This window comes from Buceros rhinoceros, unplaced genomic scaffold, assembly GCF_000710305.1.
Source record: "Buceros rhinoceros silvestris isolate BGI_N320 unplaced genomic scaffold, ASM71030v1 scaffold6610, whole genome shotgun sequence".
Classification (NCBI taxonomy): Eukaryota; Metazoa; Chordata; class Aves; order Bucerotiformes; family Bucerotidae; genus Buceros; species Buceros rhinoceros.
In genome coordinates, this window is record NW_010388924.1 from 11,252 (window position 1) to 35,451 (window position 24,200).

Below are 24,200 nucleotides of genomic sequence, written 5' to 3' on the forward strand. Positions count from 1 at the left end.
CAGCCTGCCTCCCCGCACTCCATAGCAGCATCAGCGTCAGCAGGGAGCCGGCGTCAGCACGTGCCCCAGCCCCAGGATCGGCTCCAGACCCATGTCTGCATCGTGTTTTGCTTTCCTAATCAAGGTCATTCCGTACAGCCGCAATACCTGAGCAAACTAGCTAAGCAGCCGGGTGGAAGTTGGCCTGACCACTGAAGGTCAAGTGTGCACTTATGCATATTCAAAGCTGCCTGCAGGATCGATTGGGTTTTAATTGTTTTTCCTAGGGTTTTGGAAGGAAGTGCCAGGGGCATTGATCAGTCCCAGACAAGGCCGCTCACACTTCGGGCTGGCCAGGACCATCACTTTGCTGTAGTCAGAGGGAAACAGGAGCAGAGAGGCAGCGATGAAGGCGAGTTGGAGGAGAGGTCAGCCAGCCTGGCTGGGAGGAGGAGCCATCACTGGGCTGTGTTGGAAAACAAAGTTTTTTAATTAAAATTGGCAATTCTGAGCCGCCTGCTGGCAGCAGCCACACAATCAAGAGTGAGGAGCTTTGCTGTTTAATATTTAAAGACAACGTTTAATCTTTAAACAGGAAAGTTCTTCTTCTGACTGTTAAAGCGAGGCAGAAAGTGCCGGAGGCTCCCTGAGTTGGGGCTCCCCAGCCCACAAGGGTGGCCGTGGCCAGCGGCTCACTGCCAGCTCACACCACTGTCGACCGCAGCCACTCTCCTGTCGGCTCTGCCGCTGCTCCAGCCCTGCATAGCCGCACAGCGGCGCAGACCCCTGCCCCGTCAGCACTAATCCCTACTGCAAAGCGTGAGAAAGTCTTGAGATGCTCCTGGTTTGCTCACAAGCTGAAGGATTTTTAAAAATCCCATGAAACCCTTTTTGTGAGGAAATCTCTAATTTGTTCCTCACTCTGGTTCAGTCCTGGTGCTGCAGGGACTGAGTTGTTCCCTTCTAGGTCAGACACTGATGCAGGGCCAGGACCCCGTGGCATTTTACTTTCATCTGCATTTTAATTGACAAAAAAATGCAAGCATCTTTTAAGAAAGCTATTTTTAATGGGTTTTGGTCAAAATTCTGCTTAGGGACAAACTCAATGCCTCTGATCTGCTAAACCCCAGACAATGTTTGCAGAGTAATTTTCAAGCAACTTGAACACAATTATTTCCATCCATACCAGCTCCTAGAAAGGTCTCCCTTTTTTCCTGATTTTGTTTGTAATTCTATGAAGGCTACATTTACCTCCCTGCCAACGCTGCTCTGAAGTCAGATGATTATTAATTATATTTATTTACTTATACAATCCCATAGGCATACACAGCAGTTTGCAGACAAATACCACCCTGGGTCCCTGATGGAGGGATCTCGAATCAAAGGTAAGCAGATACTCCTGTGATAAATGTGAGCTAACAGCAGCAGGAGATTAGGAACATACTGTGTTTCCAGACAAGGAGCCAGCACCACAGATAATCCACACCTGTTAAAAGTGCCAGTTCGGGGAGTTAAGTCCTTGGGTAACCTGTACCTCACATAACCTGCAGAAAATCCAAAAACCAGAAGTGGAGATAAGACATGGGGTACAGCAGCCTGGGGCAGGGAGATGCTGCATGCAATATTACAGCATCTGGGGCTGGCTTTGTAATAAAGCAAAGAGGGTCTGAAACCATCCTCCTGCTGTAATGGGTCACAAAACTCCTTGGTGGCCAAGCTGCACCTGCCTCAATTTGCAAAGAGCCTGAAACAAGAGCTCCTTGGACCGTTCCTGGTAGCACTGACCATTGAAGGCAGTCCTCTGTGATGGGACAGGAGCGTACAGAGGGCACACCAACAAGGCTGGGCAGTACCATGGCACTGCTTGCAGGGCAAGAACATGGGTAGCATTTGCCCAGTTCTTGCAGAACCCTGCCCAGTTTGGCTCTGAGTTTGCCCCGTCTGCCCTTGCTGCAATCCCAGTGTAAACCAGCACTTTTCCCCAGCAACGCCAGGGCCTGGTAAGGCAGCAGCACCCACACAACTGGGTCCTGATGCCCAGTTCCCTGCAGCTTGTTTGGGCTACACATCATGGTTTATGAACAGCACAGCTGCAGAGAAGATGTTCCAGCGGGTCAGAAAATTCCCAGAACTGGAACTTGTCAAGCTGATGTATTGATCTAAGTGGACTGAATAATGCTCCATCATTTATTCATGGGGAAGTGCCCGGCACACTTCACAAAAACTGGTGTTTGGTAGTCACATTAAGGCAAGATTTAACGTCCCGCATCATGCAAACAGAGCACCTGGGCAGAGGTCACGATGCTCACTTCCACGGGGAGCCCCACAAATCCTTCCCACACGTGCAGGGGGCTGGTCACAATGGAGCTGTTGGAGCTCTGCTAGGGCAACGCGCTGATGCCCATAGAGCAGCCCTGTCCTTTCTACACGCGCCAACGCTGTGAGCTGCTCAGCCAGGCCCCAGCCCCACCGCCCTCCACTAAAGCTGATGGCGTTGCGCAGTGCCATAGCTGAAGGGCAGAAGGGGCCTCTGTGCTTTGCAACAGCAGAAGAATGGCCACAAACCACAGGAGCAAGTACTGGCAGGGCCAGCACAGAGCCTCCTCCTACCCTGCCCAGCCCAGCAACTCTGTTATATTTCACGTCCCATCAAGAGGTTTTAAATGCTTCTCCCTCTAATTGTAATTTTAATATTAATATGGACACTTTCAGGCAGGGAGAAGATCTTTTCTTTTGGAAAAAATCCTCCCAGGTGCAAAGGGGCTTAGAGTTTGGAGAAGATGCTGAAGGGCAGGTACTAAGGAATACAAAAAAGTGGTGCTTTTTGCTGAAAGTTTCCATTAAGAATTTCAAAAAGATACCTGAGAAAAACATGTTTTTAAACAGTGGCCATGAGATCACCCCAGCTGCCCTCGGCGTGGGCAAGCAGTGGGCACCAGCTGTGCTCCCCCAGGATCAGGCTGGGCACAGCAGCCTGACGACTGGAGCTGACTCCCCTGACATTTTGCAATGGGGAAAATGACTTCGCGACAGCAAAAGCGTCTCCCTCCTCCTGCCACGTCAGCTGTGCGCTGCATCCGCCCAAAATAGGCATTTCCCTCTAACTTCCCTCATTCTGCTGCTGCCACGATGAGGTGTCAAGGTTTTGCATTACTTTGTATGGTGAGAAGGAAAAAAGAGGTTGTGTCTACTGCTAAGTGGGCTTTTAAACACAGATTAAAATGTTTTCAGTGCTACCCCGTAACCATAAGGTTTTGGAGCTGTGTGTGTCTTGGAGGCCACCCCTGAATAGCACCCAGGACACTGAGGACTTCAGGGTGGTCCCCTGACATCCCGTTTTGATTGCATGCCACTTTGGGGGTAAGAGGTGGACATTTTTTGCTGGGATTTCCGGCTGTGCAAACTTACCGGCATGATATAAGGCAAATTTCACACCACTGAGGGCCTGACCCCACCGCCAAATCTTCAGCGGTGAGGCTGCTGGATGGGGGCTGAATGCAATTAAAGAAGAGGCAGGTAATGAATAAGCAACTTGCCCAGACCTGGCTGACAAAGGCAGAGCTCCTCTGCCGCAGGGAAGGTGCGGAGCAAAGCTCAGTCCTGGCAGCATGGAGGCCTGGAGCCCAGGATGGCTCAGTCCTGGCAGCGCTGGAGCCGGCAGCCCTCGCTGGCTGGCGGGAGGCAGGAGCCAAACCCCAGTGTAACGTGTCCCTTTTAAGCAGTTTAGTCAGAAGTGCTGTTGCATTCACAGCTTTTCAAGTATTTTTAAATCACTTACAAAAGCAGGATTAAACGATCAGGAATTCCATTTAATAGGACAAATAAAGAAATAACAATCTACTCCATCAGCCCTGTGAAAAGGCAGGTTTGATTTAAGAAAAAAAAAGTATAAAAGAGGGCGAGAGAAAAGGAAAGGGGGATGGAAAAAAAAAAGGATAATGTGTGTTTACTCAAGCAAAGAAAAAAATATTTAAGTGATGTAGGGGAGAAGATTGCGGTAACTAGTGAAGAATAACATCGTCTGCTTTGCTGTCAAATCACACAAGAATTTCAGTAATAGATTCTCATTCTGACACTCAATTCAATTCGAAGGTGATCCTGCTTTATCCCAACACATCAAATATTAAACACTTGTATTAGCCAGGGTGCCGTCGCCTTTCCCGGCTTAGACGCGGCAGGAAGCTTTTCCCCCTACTTTCTCTCACTCGCTATAATATTCTCAATGTTATCTAAACATGCCTTCATACACTGGGGTTCCTTATCAATCTCATTTGGGGAGGGAGGGAGGGTGTGCTTAAAACGGTATTAGTTTGGAGGGCTTTTATTATTATTATTTCCAAAGCTTTTCAATTTTCTGTGGAAAAAGCTTAGAAAAAAAAAAGGCGGAGGGAGAGGAGGCAGCGAGAGAGGGAGAGGGAGCACGGGAGCGAGAGAAAGTGTAAGAAAGGGAAAAGCAGCCAGCAGCTCTTGTTTGACTGATGCCTTTCAACAAGGGCAGTCTAGCTTGTCAAAGCCCGGGCTCGAGATGAATTGGCATATCTATTCAGCCTGCCTCTGGATGTCATGCAATACAGTTTCATATTCCCAGATAAGGCATGATAAGCAATTGCTGCCCTGACACCAACTCCATCCATCCCTGCCTTTCTGTCCACGCGTATTACAGATCTCTACTGCAGCACTAATAAGAGACATTTAATTTTACAAATGCAGCAGCAAGAGGGGCCTCCAGACTGACCAGGTATAGCACTCACACCATTCACGTTTAATTAGTTTTTCCCGGCGTACCGAGCTCCCTGAACACTCATGAATGGCACTGGATGCACGAAAACAACTTCTGCCCAATGTGGCACCCAACAAATCCTGGGATTAAACATCTGTACCAATAATTAAGGGGTGAGGTGATGAGAGCAGAGGGCATTTGTCCTCTGCCAAATAAATCTGCAGTGCCACCAAGCAGTAGGTGGTTTGGCTGGGGTATGGACATGGGAGGACACAGAAGAAGATGCAGGCAGAGTCCTTTCCCAGGGAACATCCCTCTCCAGAGCACAAACCCCCTGAGAGCTGTGGGGGGAAGGAAAGGGGCCAACACACAAATGGGTCTGGCCCCACTTAGGTGAAAGCAGGTGCTGCCCTTGAAAATTCCTGCCATTGCCAGCACCCTGCAGTGGGAGGATGAGATCCGGACACAATCCTCCCATGTCACTGAAAAGGTGCTGGAACCCTCTTTACACAATGACACTTGAAGGTTTTTCAGAGAAGTGTCACACAGCCAGCTTCCACTGTGTCCTGGATGAGCAGGGAGCCCTCAGCACACAAGCCACCTTGCCAGCCCTACCTGGCCTTGCTGAGCAACCTCTGGCAAGCCCAGCTCGTGTCCAGTTCAGTCCATTTGCAAAGCTGCTTGTTAAAACAGCCACATTTTTATGCCTCGCATCAAGCAGTAAATTAAAAAAAAATCAAAAGATGAATGGTCTATTTTTGGAAAGGTGAGAGCCAAGCACACAGAAGCTACCTGGCTCTGCCCACCCTTGGGAAGAACTTCACAGTGGCGAGGTGCCCCCAGTCCATAGAAGGAGGGCTGGTTGAGCTTCAGGGAAGGCTGCAAGGTGTCAGATAGGATGCAGAGGATGCAGAATAACTGTACATGCTTTCTCTTTATTAAAATAAGCAGCCCATGCCATCAGATCTCTGTCCACAGCAGTGCTGCAAAACGAAAACTGAGGCACACAATGATCTCATTCCTGGCCCTTCTTCCCACCCAGACACACGTCTGAGCAGCTTCAGATGCCCATGCCCCAGCAATATCCCAACGCAGCCACAGCCTTGCAAATTCACTGTCCAAACTCCTCTTAACTTCAGGAGGGACAGGATGGACCCAGCAGCCAACAACAGCCCCTCTCCAGGGTACAACTTGATGCTGCATCTCCATCAGGCAGCAGAGAGGTGGCCCTGCTGTGGCACAGGATTAGCACGTGTCCTGGCTTAGGCTGCAATAGAAACACGCCGCTGTGCCTGACTCCGGAGTGTCAAAGTGCCAAGTGGTTTAGGCTTCACATTTCCCTGTGTTTGAACAAGAACAGTTTCTGCCTTGCTCCCAAGCTAGGGATTATCCTGGATAAAATGTTCTCAGCTGCTGTGTGCTCTGGGGCTGGCGACACACTAGGTTAATGCCGTGGAGGCCTGGGTCAAAGCCCTGAGTTTGGTCACAAGCAAAACAAAGCTACAGGTCTAGGTCCCTGGAGGACTGGGAAATAGAGCTGGGGCATATGCAAGCCAGAACTGGCCTGGGAGGAGGGACAACCAGAGCTATAAACCACCAAGAATGTAGCTGAAGGATGGGAGCTCCTGGCAGTCTGGGGAGTCTAGACTCGGGGTCAGGCAGCCGAGCAGACCAGTACAGCACTAACCCAGGGACTGTTGCAGAGACAAGGGGCTGGAGGGCACATGCTCAGCTCCTTTCCCAGTCTGGGAACAAGTGGCCCTTCCCTTGTGCTGCAGGTGATGGCTGTGTGAATGGGGCTGCGTTGTCGCAGGGTCCTGGCATTTCTGGCGGCGCTGCAGGGCAACGGAGATCCAGGCTGGGTTACGCTGATGTACGTGATCAGCGCTGAGATAGACAAGCAGTTCCCTGTCAGAAAGGCAGACACACGACAACATGGCAAACAGCTACCAGGGGGTACCTACAGGCGGCTGACATATCCCTCCAGCTCTGGGAAGGACAGGCTCACGTCCTGTGGTGCTATCCCCAGGGACCGCCCTTGCCCCTGTGGGGCTGACTCAAGCAGGAAAGCGGCACTAAGCCTTTCCCCTCCACAGCACTGCGGCCAGCAGACCGGGAAGCTGAGTACGACATCAAGGAAAACCCGCAAACACACTTCATGGATGAGTCACTGCAGCCATGGTTTCCTTTCCATGCAGACAAGAATGGACCAGTCTGATTCTGGCTGCTCCTGGGGAAACTGGGGGTTCAGGGCGAAGGGGAAGATGTCTCCAATGGTGATGGAAACAGGCAAATGTTGGCATCACCCTGAAATCAGACCCCCTGCCAGTCCCTGCATACATGAGGACAGAAAACAACATGACAGGGCCCCAGCAGATGCACCATGGCACACTGCTGACCCCTTGGAGCGGCAGTGAAGTGAGAAGTGGACATGTCTCACCCTCCTCAGATTTAAGGGGAGATTAACAATCACCACAGAGAGCTGCAGTTTTGCCATATTACACGAGGGTGGGTAACAGTATCCACCAATCACCCCCTTCTTCTCTTTCCAGGGCCACAAAAGATGGCTGTGATGCTCAGACAAACGCACTCCTATGATCTAACCCCACTCCTTTCCCAAGCAAAGGTGGCACTGCACTCACTGTCAAAACCTTCAAGCGCTTCCAAAGGGGGTGTTTTCCCCCCTCAATTTCTATTTTTACACATGCACACACTCGCCGCTCCCTCGCTTGCTGTTTAATTTCCGTGTGAGAGGGAAGCAGGTGCCTGTGCTCCCGTGAGCTCCCCCTTCTCTAGGTTTTTTTTCCCTTCTTGGATCCTGCCCCATTAGTTTAGTGCCCAGCCATCTGCGACGTCTCTGGTAATGCTGTCCCCCTTGTGTACCAGGGAGCTTTTCCATTAGCGCCTTTAATATTCTGACACCTTAGCACAGGCTGCTATTACATTCAAACACTGATCGCCCTGTGAAATTACATCGCAGGGCTTGCTAAAATGGAATTGTGTATAATCAGGCTCCTCCATGCACTGTCAGTCCCATCACAAATACAACGTAAAGCAGGCTTATGGATGGGCTTAGCAGCTGCTACAAGTGTATTTTTTTTTAATAGATGAAGTATCCCTTATTTAAAGCATTTCCTTAAGAAAAAAAAAAACACCCAACAGTGAAAGACAAATCAACAGCTGCTGCACAATGTTAACCATACCACCGGTCTCTTAAAAACATGTTATTTACTAAGGTAGCTATCTGTTTATCTATAACTGTATCAAACAGAGAAGGAGGGTGAGATAAAGATAGTTAAACAGAGAGCTGAGGAGATATCTGCCACTGGGAAATAATAGCGAAATAAAAAGTACCATTATTTACTCCAGAGAGGGGAGGAGGGAGGGCCAGCGCTTTCCTCCCAGTGCCACACAGTCAGCAGCACATGGCATGGGGCTGCCCTGGGAGCCCCCAGTTCATAAGGGCAACCTGTGCCAGCCTGCACGTGCCCCATCTCGCCTGACCCCAGCCCGCTCACCTCCCCACGACCACATCAGATAAACCTGGGAGAAAAAAACCAGCTCAGGATCCAAGAACCACAACCTCTCTAGGAAGGCTGTGCTGCAGGGAATGTGAGCGAGGGCAGGGAGCTGTGCTGCTGCTGGGGGCTGGCTTGGCAGGGCAGCGCCCCACCTCCACATAGGCTGGCAGCGGCTCAAATTAAGGCAAAATTTGGCCACAGCAGAGGGTTCGGGTGCGTTCCCACAGGAGAGGCTGGTTTATGCATGGCCGGCACACAAGGGACCAGCTCTCCAGCTTTTTTTTTTAATTCCATCTAAGCAAGTGACGGTTTAGGACAAAAGTATTTCACGGGGATGCAGGAAGCGGCAGGGACACAGATGATGTGTCAGAGAAATGAGCTCCCGAGCTCCCCAGCTTGGAGTTCAAAACGCTGCCTCTTACCATGCCCTAAAGGTTATTCTGTCTGTCTGCTGTGAAATGCACATCGCCTGAAGGGAGATTTCCAGAGGCACTGTGACCCTTCAGCTATCTCCTCTGAGAAGCCTCTGCAGGAATGATGAGATTGTAGCTCATTTCCACACACCTTGAAAAAGCCGGGCTGGATCAAACGTGCTGGAAGCAGACGCAGCACACTGAGTCTCATCCTCACCTCCTGGCAGAGAGCGCTGTAACAGGTTGGGGAACTATGTCCACCCCACCAAAACACCGAAGCTCTGACGTTGCCAGAACACTGTCTTGCTTCACTGTGTGGGATCAGTTCTGCTTGGGAACCACAAACTAAAACCCAGTGCCCTTTGGAAAGCAGCAATCTATTCCTGTGAAAAACACTGACTTGACATCTTGACTCTAGTTTTCCCAGTGCAAAACAAAGCCATTTGTCCAGAGCAGAGACACTGCTCCTTTGCGCCATGTAGTGTGTCCCAGCACACAGTGCTGTGGACATTTTTGAAAGGGACAGGTCTGGTGACGGTTTGTCTGCTGTGTGCAAACATGCCAGACAGTGAGAGGATGAGACCAAGGAGGGCAGACACCCACAGACACATTACCAAGAGAAAAGTGTAAGGGAGGTGCTCTACGACTGCACGTCCATTCACATTGCAGCTGCAAGACAAGGCAATTCAAAAAACCAGGCTCTGGTTTTCACTGCCTGGCATTATCAAGGTTAGGTGCTTGTAAGGTGGCAGCAAGGGAGGGGTGCTGGGTGACCTGCAGGTTCAAGTCTCAGTTTCACAACTGTTCCTAAAACCCAGATCCTGGGAGATGGGAAAGAAATCAGAGACTGATCCTGCAGAACCTTCTCACCACTTGTATGCACTTGCCTGCATATCTTATCTCTCCCTCTGCTCACATCTTAGAACTCCTTCCACACTCCCATGTCCACCACACCTTCCTGGGACAGATACACGACCTTCTCCAAAGCTCACCTCTGGCACTATGCAGAGAAACTAGCCCATACAGCACAGATCAGAGGGTCATGGAAACACGTGCCCTGCTCCCTCTCACCTCCTCCTCCCATGCAGCAGACTCTCAGGAACAAAACCCAATCCTTCATACTTGGCACAGCACCAACCCAACACAGCTGTTGGGGTCTTTGAGCATTACTGCTTTGCAAGAATCAAATAAAAGAGTTTCTCAGCATTCCCGCAAGATGCAAAGCTGCTCAGAGGAGAGTCAGCTGGAAAAGCAAGAGAAAGGCAAGAGAATACAATGCACGAGGCATCAGGGAAGAGATCAATAAAGATTACGAGGGCAGTGGCCGTGTCCCTTGCCCGCGTTGAAGGCTCTCATGGCTGCAGTAAGGGAACACTGAGGAAAGTTAACAAGGCGCTGCTGCGCCGGTGCCTGGGGATGATACCTGTCTAATCAAAGGTAGAGTTTACACTGGATCATCTAAGCAGCAGCTCTTCCTCATGATTGTTGACTCAGGTCAGGGTTAAGACTGAGGAGGTTAAAGCAGAGGCGCCTCTAAGAGCTCTGATGGATGCAAACACCAGGCAGTGTACATGGGCCCAGCCAGCACAGCCTGCCGGGGCAGCAGGCAGCAAAATTGAGGCTCCCCAATTTTGACAGAAGAGCAAACAGAATTAAATGGTCTGAGGGGCTGGGCACCACACTGTGAGAGAATTGATTTGGAGAGAAGTCAGGAAAGCACAGAATAAAGGGACCTCAGAGGAGGATGTGGCGAGGTCCTGCGAACAGGTTATTAAAGGAGGCATGGGGGGATGAACTGCAGCAGGTACGGCCAGGCAGGAGTGCGGGGCAGGACTGGCTACCTGGACTGGGAAGGACCAGCACTGAGTTATTGTGGTGATGTGACAGAGGAGGTCATGACACAGTTAACAGAAATGAAGACTTCAACTTACGTCTCCCAGTAGAGTGAAAGGCACCTCCAAGGCTCTTTGGTACCACCAGGCTCACCAACCACCACCCAGCAGGGCAACGACCACCCTCTCCTGCAGCCAGTCAGCCAGGGTCTCCTTACTGGGCAAGCTGGGACATTCAGTTACAGCTTTTAGCCATGCCTGCAGTTCTGCTTGTAGGAAGGCTGTGACAGCCCGCCACATGGATGCCCCAGGGCCTCACTCCCTGTAGAAGGAGCCATCATTGCCTCGCCACTGCCGAGGGCCACATTCCACGGCTAGGCTGGCCCTTCCTGGCCATTGTGCCTGGGAAACGCTATTAGGATTTGCCTTGTTGCTGCTCGCTGATGATATGAAACCTCAGAAGCAGGTTCCAGGAGCACATGCTCAACAGAGTTATTACACAGTGTGGGTAGTGGAGAGATGGCCCCCATGCAGCCAAGGTGCAAGGACAGAGCTGTGGGGTCATGTAATGCTCACCCCATCCCTCTTGGCATCCTTCAGCTGCCCCATAAACCCATCCCTAACCTCCGTGTGATGTCCCATCTCTGTCTACAGCTGGTGGAAACAAGAAGAGCAAGAGCTAACAAATGCCCCCCAGAGAGCCAGTCTGCAGCAGAGGGCTGGAGGGCTGAGATGTGATGAGGAGGTTCATGGGCTGTGTAGAAAGCACTTGGCCATGGACCGCCTGGCTTTCCTGGCCACAGAGCCGTGCCAGGCAGCCTGCCCAACGCCTCCTGCCAAGGCGCCAGCAAAGAGCGAGTGGCTGGTATGGAACAAGGTGTCCCAATTAGCTCTCCACTAATCTAATTAGATCTCTGTGAGGAGGACTGGAGCTGGAGAAATGACACAGCTGCTTACTTGACCAGACACTCAACCTTTCCCGCCTGCAGCATTTTATTTTTCAGGTTTTTAACTTGCAGTACTTTTTTGTCCTTCTCAGCAGAACCTGCCCTGCCTCAAGTCCTGCTGCAGCTCCTCACCAGCAAAGACTAATTACGTGTGTACACAAACAGGCACTGACTGCACACAGCATGCAAGCTCTCTGCTCCTGTGTCAGGGAGCAGCTGCCGGGGTTGCGAATCAGGGCATAAGGAGGAAGAGAAGGGGCACCAGGAGGCAAAGCCAATCAGGAGGACACGGCAGAGCATGCCAGCTCCCTCTGACTCCCCCCTCCAAGCGACAGCAAGCTGTGCAAGCATGTCTGCCCTCCCCGCTGCTACCCCGCACCACCCCAGAGAGCTGGCAAACGAGCTTCAAACCAGCCCGCTCCTTGTAATCGGAGGCAGTCAGTGTGTGTGTTACGCTTGAGTTGATGGCTGGTGTTAAATTCAATGCCTTGAGTATTGATTTCCTCACACATCCCGGACTTTGTTAAAGGGTTAGCTGTGAACTGAGATCAAAGGGAGGTTAACTTGTCTCTCGTAAGTGGTAAAGCAGACCTCTAGCAAAACCGGGCGCTGGGCCTCCTCCAGAGAGGATGCTCAGTGCATGTTGTTAGCCGCCCTGGTCGCCTCAAAAGCCAGATACAGCCACAAAGCTCCCTCAATGCAGCAAGAAAAAATGATCCCAACAACTTCCCCTGGATCCCCAAGCTATTATGAGTGCACAGTGGGGACAGGCCATGTGGGCCAGTGTACTCCTCCTCCCCAACCCGACCCCGCACCCTGGGAAGCTGCTCCCCTCACTCAGTCATAGGAAAAGCGGGGGAAGCAAGTCTTTGCCACCTGCACCCCAAAGAAGCTGCCAATGAGGTGCTTGAGTGAGGGGGAGAGCCCTCTCCAAGAAGACTAGAGTGTCCTGCAGATGGGGGTTGGATTGGGGCAAGGAACAGGGAGGGACCACTTGGCAGGGACACAGCACTCTCCCTGCCATGGCCTGGCGGACAGGACACCTTCACCTGAGCCACCACCACCATCAACACCACCTCAGCCTCTGTGGTACCTGCTTGCTCCATTTTACTTTGCTCCATTCTTGGCTTTCCCTGACCCACATGAAGTAATTTTGGCACTGATAGCACCAAGATCAGCAGGTTTTGCCAAGGCAGCAAGAGTTAAGCACACAAATAACATGACACTAACAGGCTTTTGGCCTTACCTTTGTAATTTTTAAGGGTTGGAAGCAGTGAAAGAGGTGTAGAAGACAATCTGGAATTGTTATCACTAGTATTAATGAATGCCCAGAGGCACCAAGCAAGAAGCATCCATGACAGATGAACATCTGTCAATAATAAGAGGTAAAATCTCAAAAGCAGTTAAGGTATTTCAGAGCCCAGATTGAACCAACTGGGAAGCTTAAGCACCCAGGTAATTTCTAACAACAGGACCCTTGGCCCCTAAGTCACCTGGGTACCAATGCTAATTCTCAATTCCTCTACCTCAAGACCTACTCACAGCACAGTCCAGCTTTCCCGCAGACACATTGTTCTTCAACCAGATTCATTTGGTCTCAATGGCACTGCATCTTCCACCCCAGGGTGACACCATGACCAGCCCCACCTCTCCCAGGAGCCAGGCAGCTTGAGCTGCAGAAAATACCACACACTCTGCCTCTCCATCCCTAAAAAACCCAACCCAAAGCAATGTAATTCCCCCTGTCCTGCAGCACTGGGTGGGGGGAAGGGGGCCCCATCTCAGCCCATCTTGGGAGTGAAACCCTCAGTGGGAGCTTTATTCCTGAGCACCTATAGTCATGTTTGACTATGAGGTCCTCGCCAGGGGTCTAAACAGGTACTCTCTCACCCCTTCTCCCCTCTCCCAAACTTCTGCCACCCAGTACTCCCTCAGCAGCCAATTTGTTTTAAAGTGAAAGGTTTATACCAAAGTGCTTCAGAAATATCTGCTCAGTGCCCAGCATACCAAGTGCTGAAGATTTCACTTAAACTCTCAGCATCTGTGTATCTCAACTAAATTAAGCTATTTGCTATAAAAGAGCACAATGACAGTAATGGAATAATAACAGCATTAATAAAACACACAACAATCCCCGAATGAGAAGCGGATGCATCAGCTAGCTTCAACTGAGAGAAGAAGGCTATTTTAAAATCACACAGAAAAACCATCTGGGGGTGGAAAAAACCAACAAAAGCTCCAAAACTCAGAGGTCAGACTGAAATTATGTCTTTAACCTCAAAAGAAAGATGCTTGCTAGAGCCTTCCCAGCCAGAGCGCTCCCACACCAGCTGGAAACAAATTTCCACGGCTCCCAGCAAAACAAGGGCTTATAATGGGCATGCTGGTTCCACGGAAGAGGGGTGGGAGCACTCCTAGTGGGCAGGACACGGAATCAAAAGCCTAAAAGAGAAATGACCCCTCAAGCATTAGCAAGGTTTGTAACCCAGCTCCTGAGACAGATGCTCTGGAGCAGGGGGCGATGCTGCACTGAACGTGTGAATGCTGAGCTAGTGATGCAGGGCCAGATGCCGGCGCATCATTATGCAAACATCCAGATGTCTCAAACTCACCACACTACCATTCCCCTCTGGGTTGGAAAAGTCGCCTTCACTCCATGCACAAATTCTTCCTCCTTCCTTTGTTCTGGATGAGGATGAGTTTAAACACGGCACCTTCAGTTTCAAAGTCACCTACACCCCATCTCGCAGGGATAAAATAACCCTGGGGACCTGCAGGGTTGGGGACAAGCACACCTGAGTCCTAATCATAGCTCTGGGAGGCCATATCCCCTTGCTGGCCCCCTTTAGCACTTGGTGACAATCAGAGCAATAAATGCTCAACCTTAAGCATGTCATGTTGAGGTCTTGCAGCAGCCCCATCCCGTCCAGGGCAACTATTACTGGCCTTGGGGGGAACTGGGAGGGTGTGTGTCGGTTGTTTCGCTGGAAGTGGGGGGTGGGGGTGGGGCTGTGGAGGAAAAAGAGATCTCTGTATTCAACACCAGCTTCCTGTTCATCACCATGTTGAGAAGGACCAGTAGGAGGTTTGCGGCAGCAGCAGGAAGGGTCTTTGTGCTTCTCCTGCAGGAACATTTCTCTAGCCCATGGCTTGTACCAGCCCCACGGAGAAAGCAAGCAGGGTCCCTTACCTGCCCAGGCTCTGGTTTAGCTGACTGCTTTTGCAGAGGGTACATGATAGCTGCTCCTCTCCCTGGCCCAGTTGCCCAGAACCCACGTGCAGATCCTCCTGAGGATAATGCAGCAGAGATATATGTCACCTCTTCTCACTGACATGGAAGGAAACACGACCCAGGTAGCAGTCCTGCAGGCAAGCTCACTGCTGACTACCTGCCTGCCTTGGCACAGCCTAAGCCAAACGCAGGCAGCTGAATGATCTCTAACTCCAGAGAAGGCAGAATTAGGGAGAAGATGGGGAGCAGCTGGATGGTTTTCCCAGCACAATGAGTACCATCTTCAGGTCCCCTTGCCTTTTAAAAAGGAGCCAAGAGGGGCTGGCACAAACCTGTGGTACAGTGTCCATAGTGACCAGGCTCATGTGCTGCAAGATGGCTGGAAGCCTTCTGGGTACAGGTCCATAATACAGATCTTCCTGCTCACCCCCTGAGCAGACAGTTTCAGCTTAGCTGACCTGTCTCCTCTAGCTGATCCACAAGAGAGTGCTCCTGACTAGCACCTGTCTAAATTCCTATGGAGCAAAAGCCAAAGCAGCAGTTGCCCCAGACTTGAAGAGGCTGCAAGTTTCTTTGTTTTCATTACAATTTCCAATCCTGACATCTTTTTATTTTTTTTTTTTTTAGCCATTTCTGCTCCCCCCCCGGAGGTGCTGCTGTGATTGAATGAAACACGACCCCAGGCTCCAATAAGTGTATTTCAATTACATCTGTCACCATGTAACAACATAATGATATATCATGTGATATTAAATCCATGGTAATCATATCAGCGATTTTTTTAATAGTGCACTAATCACATTATTACATCTCAATAATTAACAACAGAAGGCCTAAAAAAACCTGGATACAGAGCAGAAAGCTCAGAGGGTCCCCAGCTCCTGCCCGGGAGAGGCCCGGAGAAGAGCAGGATGGCGAGGTGCTGCCAGGCAGGCATGGCATGACGAGGAGCAAGGAGTTTGGCACTGTCAGCGTTGTGCCTGTAAGATCAGGTTCTCCCCCGGTCCCAGACTAAAGGAGAAGCAAGTAGTTTGGAGCTGAGAAGAGACACTTGAAATATCCCTTCTTGCTCAGCATCGCTCCCTTCTCTTCTGCTGCTCTTTTCCTCCAGAAAACCAACCCCTCCGCTCTGGAAAGCACCTTGCAAAGGTGCTGTCCTGTTGCAGACAAGCACTGCTGGTGCCCCTCTGCAGAAGGAATGATGGTGTCTTGGAAAGGAAGGAACATTCCTACCAACATGTCCTTACCAGGCTGCTGCAAGAATGACATTATTTTTCTTCTCCCCTGGCACCAGCTAGAGATGAAGCTAAGAGAACAGCCCACCTCACAAGCCACTGTAAGGCTTGAAGTCACTCTGATTTTCGCAGCAAAACATATCTGTCACCTTGAAACTGAAAACCAGTGAGAACCCTTTGGAGGGACAGGGGTCCTCTGGGTTGCCGCCTCCACCCCAAGTGCTCACCCACGTCTCTGGAGCAAACTAGGGCTGGGCTCCAAAGCGCTGACTGTCATACACATCCCACCACGCAGAAGGGAGTCACTGAGATTTGTGCGAGTGGGCTGCTTCCCCAGCTCCCAGTTGTATTTTGCTCCTTGCGGGATGAGGGTTAAGGTGGGCACAGGTGGCAGGGACCTGTGGGCAAGCAGCCAGCTGGTGCAGAGTGCCGGGGCGTGGGGAGTCCCATGTCCCACCATCCCCAGCTGTGACAGAGCTTTCTTCCAACTGCAGCCTGGTCAATCTAGCAGTTTCCACATCACAAGCAGATCTGAAGAGAGCTTTATTACCTGCCTTGAAGTTCCAGCCAAGCACTTAGCTCTTCAAGACAGGATTTAAGAAATATTTGACTGATCATTTCTCTCCTCATTTAGTTTGGCTGCTCTGAACCAATTCAACCTGTGAAGTTCAACTAGTGAGAACAGGAGGAAATGTGTGTGCAGGCAGTCACACCACGCACTGCACACGACGTCCCAGCTCCCCCACCAGCTCTTCCCAATGGGCCAGATCCTGGGACAGGCATTTAGGGATATGACTAACTCCTTGGCATGCAGACAGTACCTTTATATGTGCTTGGAAGTGCCAAGTACAGCATTCCAGACCTGGGAGCAAGGGATGGAGAAAGGGATGAACCAGCCAGGACTGACAGCACCACTATCTCCACATCTTCAACCAGCCCAGGACAGAACATTCCTGTGTCCTTCACCAACTTCTGCATCTCCCTCCTATTCTGCTGTGCCCACAGCTGTGCCATACAGTGGCTGAGGTGCCTGCCCAGCAAAGGTGCTGCCTGCCACGCTCCCCCACACCCAGCAGTGTCCTGCTTCCTCCCCTTGGGGGATGGAGCCTGTGGAAGGGCTGTGGGGGGGTCTCAGGGAAAGGAAGAGGCTCTCAAGACCAGATGGGAGTTGCAGCCCTGAGCAAAGAAGCCGTGCTAGTAATTTTGGGGTGATCCTGCCAAGGGGCAGGCACAACAGATGGACAGACAGACACCTCGCTGGCCAAGGCAGTGCAGTTGGACTTCCTCTCATTCCCCCATCTCTTCTTTTCTTTTTTTTTTAATTTTGTCTCAGAAGCCACGATCCTTTAAAGATGTGCACGTCTCATTAGCTCTACCTTGACAATCATTACCGTTCCTGCAAAGGCAGGAGGAGAGCTCAGCCCGAGCGTGGGGGAGTCCATTACCTTGTAGTTAAAGGGACATTGACAACTCTGGGCTGCTTGTGGTCTGACTCCCCCTTTGAAGCAGGGTCCCTCCTGCACACTGCTGCTCCCCCTCCTCGACTGAGCAGTAATCCCCTTCTCAACCCGGGTGAGAAGAAAACCTTGCAGAAGAAGGTGGTCCTGCACCCACCACCAGACATGTGGTGCTCCCCTGGATGGGCTGTAGGGTCAAATTCATTCCCACAGCCCCTGGGATGGGGGGCACTGAAACACCCAAACCTTCCCAACACACTGCATATGGGCAACCACAACTCACTTCAGCAAACGCACACTCCTGGGCTAGACCACAAGACGTAAACCTAGCCATGACAGCAAGCAGCAAGCCCAAACTGTTCACAGCAGAAGCCAGAGCTCAGGCTAGGGTAAGGACCACCATGAGGGCCCTAAGACATGGGCACAGTCCCCATGTAAGAATGCCCGGTGACACAACCGTGACAGGGCAGTGAGCTCTGTGCTCACGAACCAGCTTCAAAGTGCAATGTACACTAAACGTACAAGTCTGTCTCTAGCTTTTCTGGCTCTGTAGGGTGCAACACCGACCACCACACATCCAAGGATGGGATGAGGAAGGGTTCAAGTGGGTGAGTGTGCAGTGGGGTGATCCCAGGAGAGGTCCCAACTCAGTGGAGATGCTGGTCCAAACAGTACTGCTTTGCCCCTTCCAAGCTTCCTAACAGAGGACCTGACTCATGTTACAGAAGCGCAGAACCCCTCACTCAGGAGATTTCATGGCAAAGACCCCAAAGCATCTTTTCATGAAAAACCCCTTGCCCTCTCCCAACCCCACGGGGCTTTGAAGTCTGGTGCAATCCTCAGGAGGCAAACGCAACAGCCTGCAGCCCTACAGAGATGATCCCACTTCTTTGAACCTGCTGGGATGGGAGCTACACTGCAGCCACGCCAACTCCTCAGTGCTCTCTGCAAAGCCACAGCAGGAGACAATAATGCATGGCTGCAGCTCTGAGCCACACTCCAAGGAAGGATCCCACCTCCACACGAGGCTGTCCAAGAACTTGACAGGACTCTGTTTGAAAAAGACGTTGAAAGAAATGATCTCTTTAAGTGCAATGGGAGATATTTGTCTCTGATTTACCCTTGGCTTTTTGCTCTGGTTCAGGTAGGAGCGGTGTGGGATGGCTGGCAGATCTGAGAGCATGGCACGCCCCAGCGGGCAAAGCGAGCAGTGCGGAGGAAGGCGCGAGTCAGTTTGGAGTGCTCCCCATTTATCAAACTCACGCAGCCCGCCAGCAGAGCGAGTCTTTCTATCATTACAGCTCTCAAAATCCGATTCATACCACTAATCCTGCCTTCATTCTCCCAGATTAATAACATCTCTTTCAACCTTCACAGTGTGATAAATAGACAAAGAGAGAACAAAAGGAGAAACAGAAGTGAGAGAAAGAGCCAGAGCAACTCCACATAATAAAGAGAACCAAGAAAGGGGAAAGGAAAAAAAAAAGGGAAAAGAAAAGGGAAAGAAAGGAACTGGCACACTTGACTCTGCCATTTACTTTAGCAGATTCTCCCCAAGAGCTCCCTGCGATCTTTAAAGAATGTAAAACATTGCTCAAAGGAAAGGCTCGTTAGCAACTCTGACCAGACCAGGTTCGCTGGAAATCTTTTCACTTTCAGCCTCCACTCAGGTCAGTGCTGAAAATGAGTTTGTTGGTTTCTCATTCTGCTCCTCCCCAGACTCCTGCAGAGGCAAAGCCTCCAGCACACACTTGCTCTCTTCTTTACTTGCACCAGCTTCTCAGAGGGGTATGGGGGGTCTTGGCCAGTGTCTGCACTAGGGGTGCCCCAGCAGCTCAGTGAGCTCAAGACACGCTGGCAAAGAAGCAGCAGGCTGGCATAGAAAGGGCTGTCCAAGAAGCCAGGACCATGTGTCGAGCTTCGGGTGGGGAAGAAGACCAAAACCATAATGGCAGCAGAGCAGATGTGGGGCCCCACACCATCAGTCTGGCTGGAGGGCACCCATGGGGCCAGAGGAAAGGGGAAGCCTGTGTGGACACCGCAGTACTGCAATTCTCCAGGCTGCACCCCTCTGTCCCCTGCTTTGTCCCCTGGCAGGGAGCTCCCATCCCTGCCCATGTCACACAGCCACCAAGACCCACTGATGATCGTGCAGGCTGGAATCCCACTGTGTGCTCATGGAGATCAGCTGTGCCTGCTCCAATCAAGGGGGTGGCAGGCACAGGCACCTCATCCCCAGTATTTCTCTGCCCTGGTTTGTTCAGAAACAACTAAGCCCCAGGGAAAGCTGATCCTACAGCCCAGGACCCCAGAAAGCCAGCCCCACCAGCTCCGGGACACGTGGACGGAGATGTTTAGCCATCTTCCACCCACAGCTTTCACCAGAGCTGCGCTGTTCAGCTTTTCACTCTGCCACACTGTATTGAACACTCCATGCAATCTCCGAGTTATTTTAATAATTAAATGTTTATTGGCACATCTTTCCCACACTGCTTCCAGACTTGCCTGATTTTCTTTCCAGTGAGTGGCTTCCCTTGGTTCAGTCCCGCCATAGGATGCACACCTGCGAAACACTTCCTCCGTTCCCTGCACAACGCGCATTCCCCTTGCAGCCCGTCCCCGTGGACTCCTGGCCGGTGCTGTGTACACTGGATGACACCATGCCAAGCCCAGACGACTGGCTCGGGCAGAGCACTGGTTTCTGGCCAGGATGGTGCTCTATCATGGCTCTGCATTCACAGCCGCTGTGCAGAGGCTGGGCTAGGTTGTTTTTCTTCCCCCTCTTCTTTTACACTGTTCCATATTACTCCAGGCTTTGAAGTACAGAGAAAAGCAACACTCAATGTGCCTTTTTTTTTTTTTAAAGCTACCTTTATCATAGCAAATCTTTTCCTTCTCTGCTGTGTCGCTGGAGATAGATATCAAGCAAAAAGAAAGTCTCCTCTTCTAACAATGGATTTCCTTTCCCTTCTGAACTTCAAATAGAAAACTCTTATCTACAGCCACAGTTGACCAGAAGAAGAAAAGAAAAGAAAACAGACATACGAACTGAACCGGGGCTCTCTTTCTATTCACTCAAAAAGGCTGTGCTGGGTTCTTCACACGGAGATGCTCTGACCGTGTTTATAGCATCTATTTACTCACTTCACTAGCTATCCCTCTACCATGGAAACCTACCTTTCCTCCAGAACAGCTCTCCTCTTCTCCATGCACCCTCTGCAATCTTTTATTAGCTTAGCAGGCTCCATGCACCTGGGCCATCCAGCACAACAAAGCCTTCACCTAAAGCTGGGGACAGCAAGAGCTCTTCAAACTCAGTTAAGAGTAACAGCAGTGACGCCTCTGGCTCACATAAAGCATCACTTTCGTATAGTGCAGGTTCTTTAAATGACAGGACAGATTACAGACCTTGCTGGCTGTACTTGCCCTGGCTGAGACCAGGCTGTTTCAGCTGCCTATGACCTACCCGCACACAACCTCTGCACAGCACCCGTGTGCCACGGGGGGTGTCAGCCAGTCCTCTGTATGTTTCAAGATCACCCTTTGAACCGCCTTCTTGCCTTTGATGGAGCTGCTCCAAGGAGAAACATACAGAACCGAGAAACAACTTCTCTTCCCCACTTCAGTCCCTGGGTGCAGCCCTCCCCTGCCCTAGCTTTCCTCCCTTCCAGTTGCCTGATCTCTGGAAAGGCACCACCAGGTCCCAGCTGGGTTAAACATCCACCTGCTGGGACTCACTGAGGTGTAGCAGCTGCCAAACCATCCTTGCTCCTGGCCCAGATAACAGAAATGAAAATATGAGCACTCTGCTTCACTGGTAGTGTTTCTCCCAATGTCACAGTGCCAGGACCAATGCGTACAGCAAGAAACCCAAGGAGGCAGGCACTACTGCCTTCCCCACCTTCCAGTGTGTCCTGCTGGGTGATGTGTGCTTCTTGCACCGCTCTCGCTTTCAGCCTTGACAGGCATGGTCACACAAGCCTTGGGGAATATGGTCTTACAGCCCTGGAACATCTCCTGACCACAGCCACATATGTCCTGTTTCTCCTTATCCTCTCAAGCCCATCTTAAGTTCAGGCACAAATTTATTCACAGGAGGCTGCTGGATGGATGAAGTGTTCTCCCCACAACACTTGGCTCCATGGACTCTGCCACCAGAGATGAACACAGCTACTGCCATGTGCTGTTCCCCAGCCTGGGGCGGGGTGGGGACAACGGACAGATTGGAGTCAAAGAGACTCACTGCTGGAACCAGAGCCAGAGACACAAAACAGTCTGGGCAGAGAGGGCTAGAAACCTCTCAGATAATTTTCCATTACAAGTAAGAAGTTTTCTTCATCAAAAGCCAAATCTCATTCTCACTAGGAGAATTTGGAGCTCCCAGTTCAAGGGAGGATGAATTCCCACCTGAGACATGGCCAGGAATCCTCCACAGTCACGTGTGGAGACAAGGTGCAAGTCTGAGCTCTGCCTCATTCAGACCAGAGAGAGTTTTGGTCACTCTACCTGGCTCCAAAGCAGCCTTCAGCCAGGAGAGCCCAGCTTGCAGCCCCATCTGTCCAGCAGGCTCTCCTACAGTCCCCCACGGAGCTTTCCAGGCAACAGTATCATTCCCTTTAAGTTAAACTCCACAAAAGCCCCCCGTGCTCTTCCCTTGGGGCAGTCCCGGTGCTGCAGAAGGCTCCTCTCCGTGGGACTACAATGGGAAGATCCATCAGACAAAGCACCTTCTCTTCAAGCTGTCTGATGACAGATGTTCAGTCAAATAAGCGGTGGGATTGGCAGAGCACCGCAGAAGCGCTTTATAATTCCTGCTCCTCTCCTCCTTCCTCAGCGTCTCCCGGCAGAGACACAATGATGGACGGTGACATAACTGACTGTTCCCAATCAAGGTAATGTAAGTAATGACAGCTGACGTGATTCCTGGAACGTGCAGGTGCTGCTGGCTCGCGTGCCTTGCCTACCACGGGCAGCACTGCCAGAGCTCTGAGGGAGAGGAGACTGGAGCATGGAGGCTTGGCTGGGGGGACCCGGAAGAAGAGCCCCAAGACACAGAGGCTGTCTCCAAATAAGCTGCAAATAACTCATTACATCAGCCTGAGAACCAAGTGGGAGCCAAGGGGAGGCACCTATCTCATGGAAAAAAAAAACATCCTGGGCTGTGCACAACATCTGCCCCAGACCTGGACACCACTGTACCTCTCTCTAGTACCAATTGGAACTGTAGTCCTCGGGACCCCTAGTCCTTAGGAAACGGTCTGTTGGGGCTTGCCTGGACCCTCAAGATGCAGCAAGGCTTTTACTGCTCTCGCCCCGCCCCTGCTCCCTCCCATCATCAGTGACTATTTGGAAATGGGAACATGAAGTCAGTAACCCGGAGCTCACCTCCCCACGTGGCTGGCTTGCAGGCAGCAGCACGTTGTCTGAACCCAAGGCAAGGTGGTGCAGCAACCCCAGACTGCACACATGGGAGAAAATACTGTGCGAGCTCATAGCTGCAGTCTTCTTCCAGCACCTCGAAATTAGTAGGCAAATTTAACATGCAGAGAAGCAACCGATTAATAACCCAGCATTGACTTAAGAAGACCTTGAATAATACATAGTGCTTGTACATGGAAGGGGAAAAAGTCAAGTTCTTCTGCTTGTCAAGTGTATCCGCCTCCCAAGCACTGACACTTGACAAGAAACCTCCCTGCCAGCCAGCCGCAGCTTTAAGCAGCTCTTCAGAAATGCCTTTTGCTAAGATGAATGGCAAAACTTTGTGCCAAGTTAGTATGGCAATTGGAGAGGTCCAAGCATGGTGTTGTTTTAAATGTAATTAGCACTGCTATTAGTTAATAAAGCCCCTTTAAACCTGCCAAGCAGAAGGCACTGTGAATTTGGAGCCCACAGCGACGAGCCATGCAGATGCCCCGTGCTGGCCATGCTGATAGATGAGAGAGAGGATCTTACCATGAGGCTGCCTCAACCTTTCCTCCACCCAGTTCGCACTGCATTCCTCCCAGCAGCTCGGCCGTGTCAAGAAAAAGTCAGACCCAAATAGACAAAAGATTGGCAGACGCTCAGCTGCAGGCGCTGGGCTCCACTGCACAATGATGACAGCAGATGAAGTTATGAACAGACTATTCCCTTCCACAGCTTGATTTTGGCTTCTGTTGTTTAATGCTGGTTTTTGTGAGAGACACTGAGCAGTGGTATCAGCATCCCTGCGTGGTGCTGTCTACTTTCCTCAGTAATGATGGCTGGAGAAAAATTTGTTCCCTTTTGGGAATATTCCATATCAGAACTAGCAGAAAAGTGGTGTTTACCTTGACAACAGCCACTATTTTTGTACAGAGGCTACATACACCATGCCCGTTGTGAGGAATGGAGTGCTGGAGAGCACCAGGAAATTGCATATCATCACTGAACTACTGTGAATCTCAAATGCTTTAATTTTTGAGAAAGGATCAAAACTGAATGGCACCTCAGGCAGCGGCTCCCAATGGCCAGTTGTTCCAACTCTTGCAGCCAAGTGACCCTCCTGTGCAGCCAGCCCACGAGGATGCCTGCAAAGTGATGTGAAAGTAAAAAAAGCCTCACAAACAAGCCTCGTGGCTGAAGTCCAGGAGCAGGAGAGACGAGTCCTAATTTCTGTTCCAGTCTCTGATATGGATTCACAGGAAAATCTTTCAACCCCCCCCTGCCTCCGTATCCCCACAATAATATCTATCAAGTGCTAGGAGCCTAAATTCATTCATGTCTTTAAAGAGCTTTAGCACCTACTGCCTGAAGACCAAAAGTCCACCGCCACACAAAACAGGAGCTGTGTATGACACAAGGTCAGAAGGCATTTTGAGAAGCAGCCACCCACAAGGGAAAAAA

The 24,200-nt window shown here is 51.0% G+C and overlaps 1 protein-coding gene across 1 annotated transcript in view; it reads right to left on the reverse strand.

The window, feature by feature from the left end:
• LOC104489829 (ERI1 exoribonuclease 3) overlaps positions 1 to 24,200 on the reverse strand; it is a gene marked incomplete at its 3' end in the record, with an annotated part of 65,762 nt that overhangs the window by 2,300 nt on the left and 39,262 nt on the right. The window lies entirely within an intron of this gene.